Here is a 15,103-nt window from a genome sequence, read left to right as displayed (position 1 = left end):
GGTAGACAAGTCAGCAAGCCACTTGGAGCCTCAGTTGGATTATCTTTAAATGAGGAAAAGGAGATTTTCTTTTTTCCGACGAAACTCACTTGGTTACCGGAGGCAATATTATTTTTAGTTCTGTTAATTCCTGTTAATATCGGGATTATTGGTAAGCCCTATGATCGTGGACTGAAATGTGATCTCCCACAAAATGCCACACATCGGGGAAGTTGTTCTCCCTTTGGAGGGGAACAGGAGGCTTTGTTAGAGCTCTGGGCAGTGTGCAAGAGAGAAAGTGAGCAGGCAGGAGAGTCACAGCCTGTCCTGGCCCCGTGAGGGATGATTACTGGCTCTGCAGGTGGGCCCACTCCCTTCCTATTTCCGGAGCTTTGCAAGAACGTCTCTCTGCTTCACACTCGCCTCTGGTCGGGGAATGATTCCACGCCTCCCTTAACGAGACTTTCAGAAGCTGTGCTAAATATAAACGTGAAAATTAAAGGCCCACCTGGTGCAACAAAGACTCGCTAGCGCCGGGGAGACGCTCTTTTCACACAGTGTTCAATCACCCGCTCTCTGCTTTCTCTGCCGGGCAGGAAGCCGGCCCTCGAGGACCTGGCTCTCCTCCTTCCTTTCTGCCCTGCAAAATCCCAGAGAAGCTTCGCAGAGTGGACGAGACTGAGTGACAAGACAGGGGACGGACCCTGAAACTCTCTGACACTCACCCCCAGGTTAACATCCCTTCCTCTTAGTTGCGATAAAATCCGGGAATCAGGTTATGGCCTTCGCAGCAGCACTGAGCTGAGGGGTGGTGGGGCACTGGGGTTGGGGAATGTCCACTGTGGCCATCAAATGCTGAGTCCCAGCTGTTAAATGTGGCCTAACGTGACAGAGATAATGGGAAGGGTCGACCTGCACAACCAGGCCGGCGGGCTGGCCTGCCTTCTGTCTCCTTCTGTCTCTGCCTTGCTTCCTATTCCTACTTTCTTCCTGCCTTTCTTTCTTCTCTTTCTTTCTTTCTTTTTTTTTCTTCTTGCCCTCTTTCTTTCTCTTTTCCTTTTTAATTCTTTTCTGCCTCTAGGATGTTCGAGTACTGAAAAGGCTCGTTTAGGCTAAGAGCTCCGGACAGCGTTTCCCCTCGGGGAAGTTGCTAAAAGGCCTTCCTGGGTCTGGGAATGTCTTTTTCCTCATCACGAACGTGGGTGACACGAGTGCCTTCCGTTTAAGAAAATTCATCGAGCGGTACACTTAAGGTTTTTGTGCTTTCCTGTATGTGTTCTTCCGTAATAAGTCAAAAAAAAAAAAAAAGCTCTCATAAAAACTGTAAATGAGGCATACAGGGAGCTAGAAAATTTTCCTCTAATGCGCTGTCCCTGCTGTACAAATACAATTTGTCAGTTGGTCTTTGTACTATCCATTTTGTCGCGCGGTAGTCCGAAGAGAGAATTCTGGGCCAATCTAGCAATCCCAATTCAAAAGAATTGAAAGCAGGGTCTCGAAGAGATATTTACACACCTAAGCTCATAGCAGAATTATTCATAATAGCCCAAAAGGCGGAAACAACCCAGATGCCTCTCCACGGATGAAAGAAATGGGGTTAGTACACACAGGGGAGTATTATTTCAGCCTTAGAAGATAAGGACATTCTGTCACATGCTACAGTGTGGTTTAACCTTAAGTTCTAGGGCATGACCCGCTCACAAAAAGGCAAATACTACAAGACTCCACGTCTAGAAGGTATATAAAACACCCGAAGGTGTAGAACCAGGAAATAGAACGGTGGTTAGCAGGGATCCGGGGAGGAGTAAAAGGGAGTTGTTTCTTGGTATAAAGTTACTTTTGCAAGACAAAAACCTCCTGGAGATCTGTTTCACAGCCAAGGGAACAGCCCTCACCTTACGGAACTAGACAGTTAAAAATGAGTAAGACCATACGTTTGATGGGTTGTGCTTTTTTTTTCCTTTTTCTTCTACCGCAATGAAAATAAAGATAACTGTGAAAACATCCAAGTCCTGTTGATTTTTCTCTAGTTGTATCTCTTAAAGACATAAAATGGCGTTTCATTTAATCGTCTGTTATGGCCACAAAGGAAAGAGACCACGAGGCACCCGTCCTCAGCGGCCCCCGTCGTGCGTGGCCGTGTCTGACAGGCAGCGGCGCCCAGCTCCCCCCATTTTTCCTCTTGGATGTTCCTTCAGAAATGGTGTTGCCGGGACAGGAGCTCTCTTGGGTGGTTGTGGGACGGCCTCTTGATTGCGCACCTGCACGTCACAACTCCCCAGTCACAAACACATCGAGTTTGGGGGGATAATACCGCAAGTCCGTGGGGGGGGGTGCCCACGATGGTGCTTGGACACTGGGGTTCACAGTTGACCCCAGCTGAGCGGAAAACCCCGAGTTCTCTTGCTCGGCCAAGGTCTCCATAAAGAGGAGATGCACGGATGCCTTTTCTAATGTCCGTACACAGGGTGTCGATGACGGGTGTAAGCCAGGCTGCTGTGTTCTAGCAGGAGGGACGGTGGGCGTCAGCACGAGGCTGGTTGGTTTGTTACCGAGGAAGGGCCACCTTTGCCGGTGTAACCTTCCCTCGCCTGCCCGTTCTGCGAGCGGGGTAGACCTCCCCCCTGGATACCTGTGTTCCCCTTCACTGGTTCCCGTGCTCCTCCCTGGCCTGGTTTACCCATCCAGCTGTGATTTTCTTTTTTAAGAAAAAAATTTTCTCTGGGGCGCCTGGGTGGCTCAGTGGGTTAAGCCGCTGCCTTCGGCTCAGGTCATGATCTCGGGGTCCTGGTATCGAGTCCCGCATCGGGCTCTCTGCTTAGCGGGGAGCCTGCTTCCTCCTCTCTCTCCCTCTGCCTGCCTCTCTGCCTACTTGTGATCTCTCTCTGTCAAATAAATAAAAATAAAATCTTTAAAAAAAAAAAAAAGAAAGAAAAAAATTTTCTTTAAACTTTCAAGATTTTATTCATTTATGGCAGGGAGGGGCAGTGGGAGAGACAGAATGGCCAGCAGACTCCTTGTGGAGCACAGAACCTGACGTGGAGCTCGATCTCACGACTGTGAGATCACGACTTGACCCGAAACCAAGACTTGGATGCTTAACTCAGCCCTCCGGCCGCCGCAGCGCTGTGTTCTTCTATCAAGAGTGAGTGCTGTGCCCGCTGCTCACTAGGATGGATGTAATCAGACACGAAAATAAGCAAATAGGAAACAACAAGTCTAGGCAGAAGACACAGACAAACGCCGCCACATCGCCGATGGGGTGTGACACGGGGCAGCCCCCGAGGCAAACAGCGTGGTGGTTCCTCAAGAAAGAAAACAGACTTCCTTTGATCCGATAATTCAGCTTCTGGGTCTACACCGCCAAGAGCTGAAAGCAGGAACCCAGAGAGCTGGTCGTTCCCCAATGTTTATTACCACCTCTTTCGCAAGAGCCAAAGGGATCCCAAAGCAGCCCGAGTGACCGTCACCAGACACGGAACCAATACACAAGCGTGGTCCATCCACATGACGGACGGTTATCTGCCCTAAACGGGGACGGACGTGGCTACCACATGCTTGGACCGGGGAAGTCCTACGCGGAGTGAGATTAGCCAGTCGGAAGAGGACAGACGGGGCACGACCCCACTTGGACGAACTCTCCCATTGCGGGACACAAGATCAATTCGAGGTAACCAGGAGCCGGGGGAGGAGGAGATGGGGACCGAGAGCTGCCCGGTTCGCAATTTCAGTTCGCACGGGCCCAGACATTCTAGAGATGGATATTGCCAATGTTTGCACAACAGTGTGAACGTCCTTGATGCCACTAAACTGTGCTGAAAAACAGTCCAAATGGCTAACTGTAGGTTGTGTAAATTTCACCATAATAAAAAACATTAAAAAAAAAAAAAAAAAGAGTGTGCAGTGAGATCAGTGGCAGGTTCCGAGGGCCGTGGTCAAAGCTACCAGGAGAGGACCCGGTGCTCGGGGGAGGCTGGCGGGAAGAGAGAGAGGCCTCCTCTCCTGGGTGTGTGTCCTTTGAGGTTTTGCACCAGCGCAGAGGGCAGGGGGACAGAAAGGGACGGGAGGGGACGAGAGGGAAGAATGCCCTTCACCTCTCCCTGCCACTCCCTGCCACCTCTCCCTGCCCAACCTTCCCCACTATCCGCTGCTGGTCCCTGCAGCTGCTGGAGATAATTATCCACATGGCTTGAAACAACACCGTGTTCTTCCCTTACAGCTCTGGAGCTCAGAGGTCTGTGATGGGTCCATAGGGCTGGTCCCTCCTTGGGGTTCTATAGGAGAATTCATTTTTGTGCCTCCTCCCGCTTCTAGGGACACCTGCGTTCCTGGGCTCCTTCCATACTCCCAGCCAGCAGACGACCTTGTGACTCTGACTATGGCTTCCATCTCCAAACCTCCTTCTCCTCCTCGGACCGTCCCGTCTCCTTCTTAGAAAGACCCTCATGATGCTATCAAGCTGCCCCAGATAATCCAGGATCACCTCCCCAGTCTCCAGACTTACCCCTCCGTTTCTGCCACATAAAAAGTCACAGGCTCCAGATTCTGCTGATTACGAGGCGGACGTCTTTGCGGGGGGTCTTCATTCTACCCACGACACTCATCCTGTCCCTGCACTCAAGCTTGTCTGTCTCCCAGGGGTCCTGTCTCCCAAGCTAACTCATCATGTAAAGTGCCCATCCCAGTTCACAGTTTCCAGACCTCTGAATGCTGCCTTCCCATTCCCGCGGCTCACACCTTATCTGGAACCCGGTGGCCACCAGGAGAGTGAAGCTTCTGTTGTTCATTAAAGGATTCCTCGCTCCCCGGCCCTCTGTCTCACCGATACAGAATCGGGGTACACGTAGATCTGAAATTCCCCACTGGCTCACCCACCATAGGCATTTCTCCAGGAAAGCCCTGAGACGGGGGATCGAGCTCCAAACGATCACCAGGACTTCAGTAGAGTGTGGCCACGAGGGGCTTCCTTTGTCTGGCCTGGGACAGCCCACTGTTTTAGGACATTCGTCTTGTGGGAAAATATGTTTTGCAATCCAAGCAAATCACTTCCAAAAGGCAGTGTCGGAAGGCAGGCTGGGTGTGTAAGAATGCTCAGCTGACATTTGGTGTCTTACGTCCAACCACCTGAAGTCAATCCATAAAATAACTAAGCAAATATTAAACGCACAAGGAAGACCAGGGAGAGGTCAACCGAGCCGCCCGCAGAAACCCAACATCCATTTAGAGAAGCAGTTCGTGCAGTCAAAACAAACAAAATAATTCAGAACTGCAAATTATGTAACGGACCAAACATTTCCTCTGACTTGCCTGGTCCTATCTTTCGGCAGATGTCACCTGAGAAGCCAAGCTTTCCCGGAGTCAACCGTAAGTCACCCTTCTCGTGGCGGGTTCACCTATACCGAAGGTCTACTCCGACCAGCCAACTTTCGAGGCACAGAGATTTACTCTCTAGCTGTCCTCTGTTCCTTTCTGGAGCACTTGCTTTTCTCTGGGGCTAACATCTCCTTATTCTGGAGTCTGCTGGCTCAAAACCATATGTTCTCTGCTCGAACATCCCTGCCCAATCAAGGAGACTCGAATTCCAGAACTTTCTGACAACTTTTACCTACATCTTTAAGATCCATCTGTTCCGTGATGTTTACTACTGCAATTAAATAAACAAAAAACAAAACAAAAAAAACAAGGTTAACGGGCCATCTGGGCAGGAAACACAGGGTTCCTCACACTGGGCTCATTTATACAATTATGGACATGGCTTGGGGCCAGACTCCTCAAGCTTGTCCCCAAAATGTGTCCCCCACAGAGAAGTGCTCAAAAGTCTCTCTGGATCCCTTTTTGCGTGGAGTTAGGGTTTCTTAGTCTCAATCCTATTGGCCTTCTGGGCTGGATGGATCTTGGTGGTGGGGGCCGCCGTTCGCACTGTGAGATATTTAGCTGTATCCCTGAATAATAGATTTCGAAACCTAGAGCCAACGGGTGACCTTTAAATTGTGAAGACCGACAAGAGATCGTTTGCTGCCTGCCTGGGTAGTACGAAACTCGAGTAGCTAAGTGCTTTCTGTGAGTGGATTTACTCACACAGCCACGCAGCTAACCGTGATGGAGGAGCTTCCGTCCTGCATGCTGGGCTGCTCCAGGATCGGAGCCAAGGGAGACGGGTCCAACCCCAAGGGTCATATCCTCAGGATAGGGGGGAGGACCCATCAGGTTCCTGCTTGTCTGTGCCCTTTGAAAAAGGATGGGTCAGGAGAAAGGGTAAAATGGCAATGACTCAGATTATTTGGGAGGTGGCTATGAATTCACAGGAAAGCTCTGAATTTAAAATATTTTAAAACAATTACACTTTTGTTGTAGTCAAGAACACAGAATAACCTGGTTTAGGTTAATAAATTGTCATCTTAAAGATGTCCTTTGAGGGCTTGCTTTAATGAACAAATGAGAATAATTCATAATTCATGGGGCACTTTTGGGGAGCTTGAGGGGAAAAGAACCCAGTGAAGTTAGTTGCTAATTACCAAGTCAGAATCCGGGAGTATGTCTGGAAGAGCCAATGTCACATTTTTTTTCAGTGCCCGCTAAAAATATCAGCACTACAATAGGGAAAACTCAATTTCTAGTTATCTAATATTTATTAAATGCATGGAAAATAATTTATTAGTTTTGTTAAAAGGAAAATTCAGAAGAACCCGTGCCAATTAATTTACTAGGGCTATATTTTAATAGGCTTTTAAAAACACTTGTCCTGAATTAATTACTCCCAGACCGTTATTGAAAAATCACATTAAAACTCAAAAGCTACCTTCCTGTATTCATTCAGTTCCTGATAATGAACTCGAAGGTAATTTCAGTGTCGCCGGCATGCACGCTCGCTTGTCAGAGTTCACATAGAGAGTCACAAAGTGCAGTTCTTTTTCTCAGGCTAGAATATATACCCCTGGTCCTTCATTGTCTCCAGAACCAGCAGGCTTCATCTCCAATGTCTCTGTCTCCAACTTTGGAATATTTCTTTTTTTTTTTTTAAGAGATTTTATTTAATTATTTGAAAGAGACACAGTGAGAGAGGACATACAAGCAGTGGGGAGTAAGGAGACGGAGACTCCCCACTAAGAAGGGAGCCCAAGGCGGGGCTCGATCCAGGACCCTGAGACCATGACCAGAGCTGAAGGCAGACGCCCAGTGACTGAGCCATCCAGGTGCCCCTCAAGTTTAGGATCTCTTGAGGAAATTCACAGCACTTGATTCAGAAAACCTTTCCTCTCCTTCACTTGTCTCTCCACCTAGGATTGGTTATTAGGTAAAGAAGGCAGCATCCCAGAACTGATATGCGAGATGCCTAGGACATGAAAATGTACGTACCCATTCTCAGGTCCTGGTGGGCTCCAAGAGGCTCGGGAGACAGGGCAAACCCAAATGCTACAACAAAGCGGAAAACAAATACATAAATAAAAAATGAAAAATTAAAGAGCAAACCAATAAATAAATAAAACAAGAGGGCACTTGTATTACCGAATAATGTAATAAAACTGACAGCCTTAAACACTAAAGATGTGATATCACTACCTGCATGAGACAGCACCCAACACACGGCACATGCTATTTACATGTGTGTAAATAGGGGTCATAGCTCCACGACCTGAAAAATTTATTTATCTGGTCCCTGCAATGTTTGCACCATGAAAATGATTAGCCAGCCTTTTCCTCATGGACTGAAGTTCACTCCCACCCAGCTTCTGTCCAAATCATCATGGAATGCAAATTAGTGCTGTCCAAACTCATTAGATCTTACTAATTATGAGCTTGCTGGTTCCTAGCGAGACACGTATGAGGGATTTGAAATTCACCAACACGTTGGAAACTCTGGAAGCAGGAAAGTTGAATAAGGTAGAGAGGAAAAAGTAGAACACATGTTCACAGTTGAAAATCAGTATGGACAAAAATTTAGCTGATTTCCTGATGCAAAGGTACTACTAGACAGCTGGCTAGGTCCACTGGTTTTCAGCTGGCTTTCCCAACAACTGGGATCCTGGCAGAGTGAGGGAACTCTATGCGGGTGACAGGCAGAGGTCTCAGCTTAAGGATGGAAGTTCAGGAAGCATTTAGAACTGAGAACTTGCTCTGAGCTCAGGCTTGGCTCTGGATGTAAGCCCACTCTGCAGAGTAGACCATTTCATGGCAAGACACCCAAACATTTCCTATTCTCCACTGAATTGTGCAGGAACCCCATGGAGACAGGGAGCCACCACCCATGGCTGGGAGCATGGAGTTTGGAGCCACTGCCTGGGGACACACTGTGTGGTACATACTGACCCTCCCTGGGCCTCAGTCTGTAAAAGGGAGATAGAAACAGTACCTTCATCAGGGGTTGTTAGGATTAAATGAGGTCATATCTGTAGAAGGGTTTAGAACAGTGGCACGCTGATAGTAAGCGGTATGTGGACGTCTGACAAATTAGGAGACGTGCTCCAATCTGTTTTAGGATGACAGACACAGGTTAAGAATCTGGCCATCTAAGCAAGCATAAAAGGATTATATTCTACTTCCATATGGTGGGGACCTCTGGGTCTTGTCTGCCATGGGGACCCGGGGAGAGGCAGGGGAAAGGAGGAGGGGGCAGGGGGAGAAGAAGCTAGAAGGAGGGAGAGAGGGTGGGCATGAGCAGGGGGCACCTGGCGTCCTAGATGTCCCAACCACACGGGAAAAAGAAGAGCAGTGTCCTGTATTCGTCCCTCCCTGCCTCTCTTCTGGTCCCAAGAGCCCAATGGGCAGGGTCTTGCCCTCTGCTGGCTGTACACCTGGGTTCCTATTACCTAGTAAGGCTGAAGTCATTCCTTCCAAGAACTGCTGGTTCATTCCCAGGAAATGTTGAAAACGTTTTACAGAGTCCTCGAGGATTCCAAGAACACGTTAGAGATCACAGGCCATAGAGCAGGAGAAATCCCGAGGCACTGACCTGACCGTCCTTGCGATGGTCACCCACCAGAAAGTTTGGCCAGCTCTGTATCCAAAAACACTATCTTCTCCACCCAAATGCTTGAGTGCGAAGGTCTTGAATGTTCCCAAGTGACTAGGCAGGTAGGGTTCCAGAACAACCGTGGCGTGAAGCAGCCAAGGGACTGACTGTAGGATCTACAGTGTTAGCAGAACAGTGTAGCATGAATGACGTACAGAGGCATGGCTCCAGAAGGCTTCTGGAAGGACAGAGAGCAGAACCCAGAGAATGGAATCACAAGGCATGCTGGGAGTGTAAAATGCACACCAAAATTCAGAGAGACGCGGTCAAGCTGAAACAGCTCATTGATCATTCTTATATCGATTACAGGGTGAAAAGATTTCATTTTAAAATATTGGACTAAATAAAACACGTTCTTAAAATTCATTCTGCTTTTTACTTTCCAATACTGGCTCTTGGAAAACCAACTCAGGGGCTCATGTCCTCTTTGCAGTCGACAGCGCTGAGCTGAAAGTTTCTGCAGAGAACAGGTCACCGCCCAAGAGCCAGAGACCAAGGGCAAGCCAAGTTTCCCTCAGAGGGCTGAAGCAGAGAGCAAGCGCAGAGGGAAGGACAATCTGAGGGACAGGCAGCTCTCACTCAGGTAGAACAAAGAGGACTGAATAAGCAAATTACTAATCATGTGGAGATGAAAAATAGGTACCTGGCATGGCTCTCCTGGGAAGCTCCAGGAAAATGTCTTGCAAAACGCAAAGCAGCAAACCAGGGATAGACGAGATGCAGCCTGGAGAGAGGTTATGGGGTGGGAGGGTCGTTTCAGGATCATAGCTATGTGACCGTTTCAAGATCAAACCAGCGTCTTCGGAAGGAGGAGGGGGCAGGGTGGGCACAGGTGCGCTCTGGGTGGTGAGATGGGGTGGGTGAGGTGTCTCCGTGAGCCCAAACACTTGGCAGAAGCCCCAGCAGACGCTGGAACACAGGTGGAAACAATCGGCATATGTCCCTACAAAACCAAGCAATGGCACAGGACAGTTACTAATTCCAGAACGTGTTCAGAGTTGTACAAGAAAGGAAATGCAGCCATTGCTTACAGAGAATGTAGGAAGCCCTAATGTAAAGACTCTAAACAATAATCATAATCTCTAGATTAAAGGGACACGGAGGAGTTTAACTAGAGCATTAGCCAGCCAAATCCTCAGCCACCATAATCGAAGTGGACAAAATGACTAAAATGAAGTAATGAAAAAATAACAGTACATGCTTATTTTTTTAGAAATATGCAGGTAAATCACAGAAGAAATAGGTAAGAGTGGAAAGTTGTTGCTTTGTGGGTGAGTGGGATGGCATGAGGTTTGGAGGGATGGAGCAGAGCATTTTGATAGTAATTTTATTTATTAATTTTTTAAATGAACATACAATGTATTACTTGCCCCAGGGATACAGGTCTGTGAATCATCAGGCTTACACACTTCACAGCACTCACCATAGCACATACCCTCCCCAATGTCCATCACCCAGCCACCCCATCTCCCCCTCCCCCCACCAACCCTCCGTTTGTTTTGTGAGATTGAGAGTCTCTTATGGCTTGTCTCCCTCCCGATCCCATCTTGTTTCATTTTTATCTTCTCTACCCCCCAAGTGCCCCACCCTGCCTCTCAAATTCCTCATAACAGGGACATCATATGATAATTGTCTTTCTCTGATTGATTTATTTCGCTCAGCATAATACCCTCTAGTTCCATCCACATTGTTGCAAATGTCCAGATGCCATTTCTTTTGCTGGCTGCATAGTATTCCATTGTATATATGAACCACCTCTTCTTTATCCATTCACGTGTTGATGGACATCTGGGTTCTTTTCATAGTTTGGCTATGGTGGACATTGCTGCTATAAACATTCGGGTGCACGTGCCCCTTCAGATCTCTACATTTGTATCTTTAGGGTAAATACCCAATAGTGTGACTGCTATGTCGTAGGGTAGCTCTATTTTCAACTTTTTGAGGAACCTCCATGTTGTTTTCCAGAGTGGCCGCACCAGCTTGCATTCCCACCAACAACGTAGGTGGGTCCCCCTTTCTCTGCATCCGCGCCAACATCTGTCATTTCCTGATTGGTTAATTTTAGCCATTCTGACTGGTGTGAGGTGGTTTCTCATTGTGGTTTCGATTTGTATTTCCTTGATGTGGAGGAATGTTCAGCATTTCTTCATGTGTCTGTTGGCCATCTGGATGTCTTCTTTGCAGAAATGTCTGCATGTCCTCTTCCCATTTTTTGATTGGGTTATTTGTGGTTTTGAGTATCAAGTTTGATAAGTTCTTTATATATTTTGGATACTAGCCCTTTATCTGATATGTCATTTGTGAATATTTTCTCCAATTCTTTAAATTGTCTTTTGGTTTTGTTGACTGTTTCCTTTGCTGTGCAAAAGCTTTTGATCTTGATAAAGTCATTTTTGCCCTTGCTTCCCCTAACTTTGGCGATGTTTCTAGGAAGAAGTTGCTGCAGCTGTGGTTGAAGAGGTTGCTGTCTGTGTTCTCCTCAAGGATTTTGATGGATTCCTACCTCACATTGAGGTCTTCCATCCATTTGAGTCTATTTTTGTGTGTGGTGTAAGGAAACGTTCCAGTTTCATTCTTCTGCATGTGGCTGTCCAATTTTCCCACCACCATTTGTTGAAGAGACGGTCTTTTTTCCATTGGACATCCTTTCCTGCTTTGTTGAAGGTTAACTGACCGTAGAGTTGAGGGTCTATTTCTGGGCTCTCTATTCTGTTCCAATGATCTATGTGTCTGTTTTTGTGCCAGTACCATGCTGTCTTGATGATGACAGCTTTGTAATAGAGCTTAAAGTCTGGAATTGTGATGCTACCAACTTTGGCTTTCTTTTTCAACATTCCTCTGGCTATTCTGGGTCTTTTCTGGTTCCATATAAATTTTAGGATTATTTGTTCCACTTATTTGAAAAAAAAAAAAATGGATGGTATTTTGATAGGGATTGCATCAAATGTGTAGATTGCTTCAGGTAGCATAGACATTTTCACAATATTTGTTTTTCCAATCCATGAGCATGGCACATTTTTCCATTTCTTTGTGTCTTCCTCAATTTCTTGCATGAGTACTTTATAATTTTCTGAGTACAGATTCTTTGCCTTTTTGGCTAGGTTTATTCCTAAGTATCTTATGGTTTTGGGTGCAATTGTAAATGAGATTGACTCCTTAATTTCTCCTTCTTCTGTCTTGCTGTTGGTGTATAGAAATGCAACTGACTTCTGTGCATTGATTTTATATCTTGACACTTTACTGAATTCCTGTATGAGTTCTAGCAGATTTGGAGTGGAGTCTTTTGGGTTTTCCACATAAAATGTCATATCATCTGCAAAAAGTGATAGTTTGACTTCTTCTTTGCTGATTTGGATGCCTTTAATTTCTTTTTATTGTCTGATTGCAGAGGCTAGGACTTCTAGTACTATGTTGAAGAGCAGTGATGATAATGGACATCCCTGCCATGTTCCTGACCTTAAAGGAAAAGCTCTCAGTTTTTCCTCAGTGAGAATGATATTCACTGTGGGTTTTTCATAGATGGCTTTGATGATATTGAGGAATATACCCTCTTTCCCTACACTTTGAAGAGTTTTGATCAAGAAAGGATGCTGTACTTTGTCAAATGTTTTTTTCAGCATCTATTGAGAATATCACATGGTTCTTGTTCTTACTTTTATTAATGTATTGTATCACATTGATTGATTCATGGATGTTGAACCAACCTTGAAGCCCTGGAATAAATCCCACTTGGTTGCGGTGAATAATCCTTTTAATGTACTGATCCTATTGGCTAGTATCTTGGTGAGAATTTTCACATCTGTGTTCATCAAGGATATTGGTCTGTAATTCTCCTTTTTGGTGAAGGATCTTTGTCCGGTTTTGAGACCAAGGTAATGGTGGCCTCATAAAATGAGTTTGGAAGTTTTTCTCCAATTTCTATTTTTTGGGAACAGTTTCAGGAGAATTGGTAATAATTCTTCTTTAAATGTTTGGTAGAATTCCCCTGGGAAGCTGTCTGGCCCTGGGCCCTTTTGGGAAATTTTTGATTACTGCTTCAATCTCCTTACTGGCTATGGGTCTGTTCGGGTTTTCTATTTCTTCCTGGTTCAGTTTTGGTAGTTTATAGCTCTCTAGGAATGCATCCATTTCTTCCAGATTGTCAAATTTCCTCATGTATAGTTGCTCAAAACATATTCTCATAATTGCTTGTATTTCTTTGGTGTTGGTTGTGATCTCTCCTCTTTCATTCATGATTTTATTTATTTGGGTCCTTTCTCTTTTCTTTTTGGTAAGTCTGGCCTGGGGTTTATCAATCTTACTAATTCTTTCAAAGAACCAGCTCCTAGTTTCATTGATTTGTTCTACTGTTCTTTTGGTTTCTATTTCATTGATTTCTGCTCTGATCTTTACTATTTCTCTTCTTCTGGGTTTAGGCTTTCCTTGCTGTACTTTCTCCAGCTCCTTTACATATAGGGTTATGTTTTGTACTTGAGACCTTTCTTGTTTCTTGAGAAAGGCTTGAATCGCCATGTACTTTCCTCTCAGGACCGTCTTTGCTGTGTCCCACAGATGTTGAACAGTTGTGTTTTCATTCTTATTTGTTTCCATGAATTTTTTCAATTCTTCTTTAATTTCCTGGTTGACCCATTCATTCTTTAGTAGGATGCTCTTTAGCCTTCATGTATTTGGGTTCTTTCCAACTTTCCTCTTGTGATTGAGTTCTAGCTTCAGAGCATTGTGGTCTGAAAATATGCAGGGAATGATCCCAATCTTTTGGTACTGGTTGAGACCTGATTTGTGACTCAGGATGTGATCTACTCTGGAGAATGTTCCATGTGCACAAGAGAAGAATGTGTATTCTGTTGTACTTTGGGATGGAATGTTCTAAGTATATCTGTGATGTCCATCTGGTCCAGTGTGTCATTTAAGGCCTTTATTTCCTTGTCGATCTTTTGCTTGGATAATCTGTCCATTTCAGTGAGGGGATGGTGTTAAGGTCCCCTACTATTATTATATTATTGTCGATGTGTTTTTTTTATTTTATAATTAATTGGTTTATATAGTTGGCTGCTCCCTTGTTAGGGGCATAGATATTTAAAATTGTTAGATCTTCTTGTTGGACAGACCCTTTGAGTATGATATAGTGTCCTTCCTCATCTCTCATTATAGTTTTTGGCTTAAAATATAATTTATCTGATATAAGGTTGGCATCCCAGCTTCCTTTTGATGTCTGTTAGCACGGTAAATTGTTTTCTACCCTCTCACTTTAAATCTGGAGGTGTCTTCGGGTCTAAAATGAGTTTCTTGAAGACAGCATATTGATGGTTTTTTTTTTTTTTAAAGATTTTATTTATTTACTTGACAGAGAGAGATCACAAGTAGACAGAGAGGCAGGCAGAGAGAGAGAGGGAAGCAGGCTCCCTGCTGAGCAGAGAGCCCGATGCGGGACTCGATCCCAGGACCCCGAGATCATGACCTGAGCCGAAGGCAGCGGCTTAACCCACTGAGCCACCCAGGCGCCCTGGGTTTTGTTTTTTCATCCATTCTGATATGCTGTGTCTTTTAATTGGGGCATTTAGCCCATTTACATTCAGGGTAACTATTCAGAGATTTGAATTTAGTGCCATTGTATTGCCTGTAAGGTGACTGTCACTGTATATTGTCTCCGTTCCTTTCTGGTCTACTACTTTTAGACTTTGTCTTTGCTTAGAGGACCCCTTTCAATATTTCCTGCAGGGCTGGTTTGGTGTTTACAAATTCTTTTAATTTTTGTTTGTCCTGAAAGATTTTTATCTCTCCTTCTATTTTCAATGATAGCCTAGCTGGATATTCTTGGTTGCATGTTTTTCTCATTTAGTGCTCTGAATATATCATGCCAGTTCTTTCTGGCCTGCCTGGTCTCTGTGGATAAGTCCACTGCCAATCTAATATTTTTACCATTGTGTGTTACAGACTTCTTATCCCGAGCTGCTTTCAGGCTTTTCTCTTTGTCCCTAAGACTAGTAAGTTTTACTATTAGATAACGATGTGTGGACCTATTTTTATTGATTTTGAGGGGGGGTTCTATGTGTCTCCTGGATTTTGATGCTTGTTCCTTTTCCCGTATTGGGGAAATTCTCTATTATAATTTGC

General features: G+C 45.3%; 1 long non-coding RNA gene across 1 annotated transcript; it reads left to right on the top strand.

Annotated features, from left to right (window-relative positions):
• The first annotated feature begins 6,992 nt into the window (after positions 1–6,992).
• Positions 6,993–14,410, top strand: LOC116583183. Its single transcript, XR_004282642.1, has 3 exons — positions 6,993–7,060; positions 10,993–10,996; positions 14,374–14,410. It is a non-coding gene; the product is annotated as an uncharacterized LOC116583183 (long non-coding RNA).
• The last annotated feature ends 693 nt before the right edge of the window (positions 14,411–15,103 follow it).

This window comes from Mustela erminea, chromosome X, assembly GCF_009829155.1.
Source record: "Mustela erminea isolate mMusErm1 chromosome X, mMusErm1.Pri, whole genome shotgun sequence".
In the NCBI taxonomy this organism is placed as follows: domain Eukaryota; kingdom Metazoa; phylum Chordata; class Mammalia; order Carnivora; family Mustelidae; genus Mustela; species Mustela erminea.
This window is presented reverse-complemented; position numbering and strand designations above follow the sequence as displayed.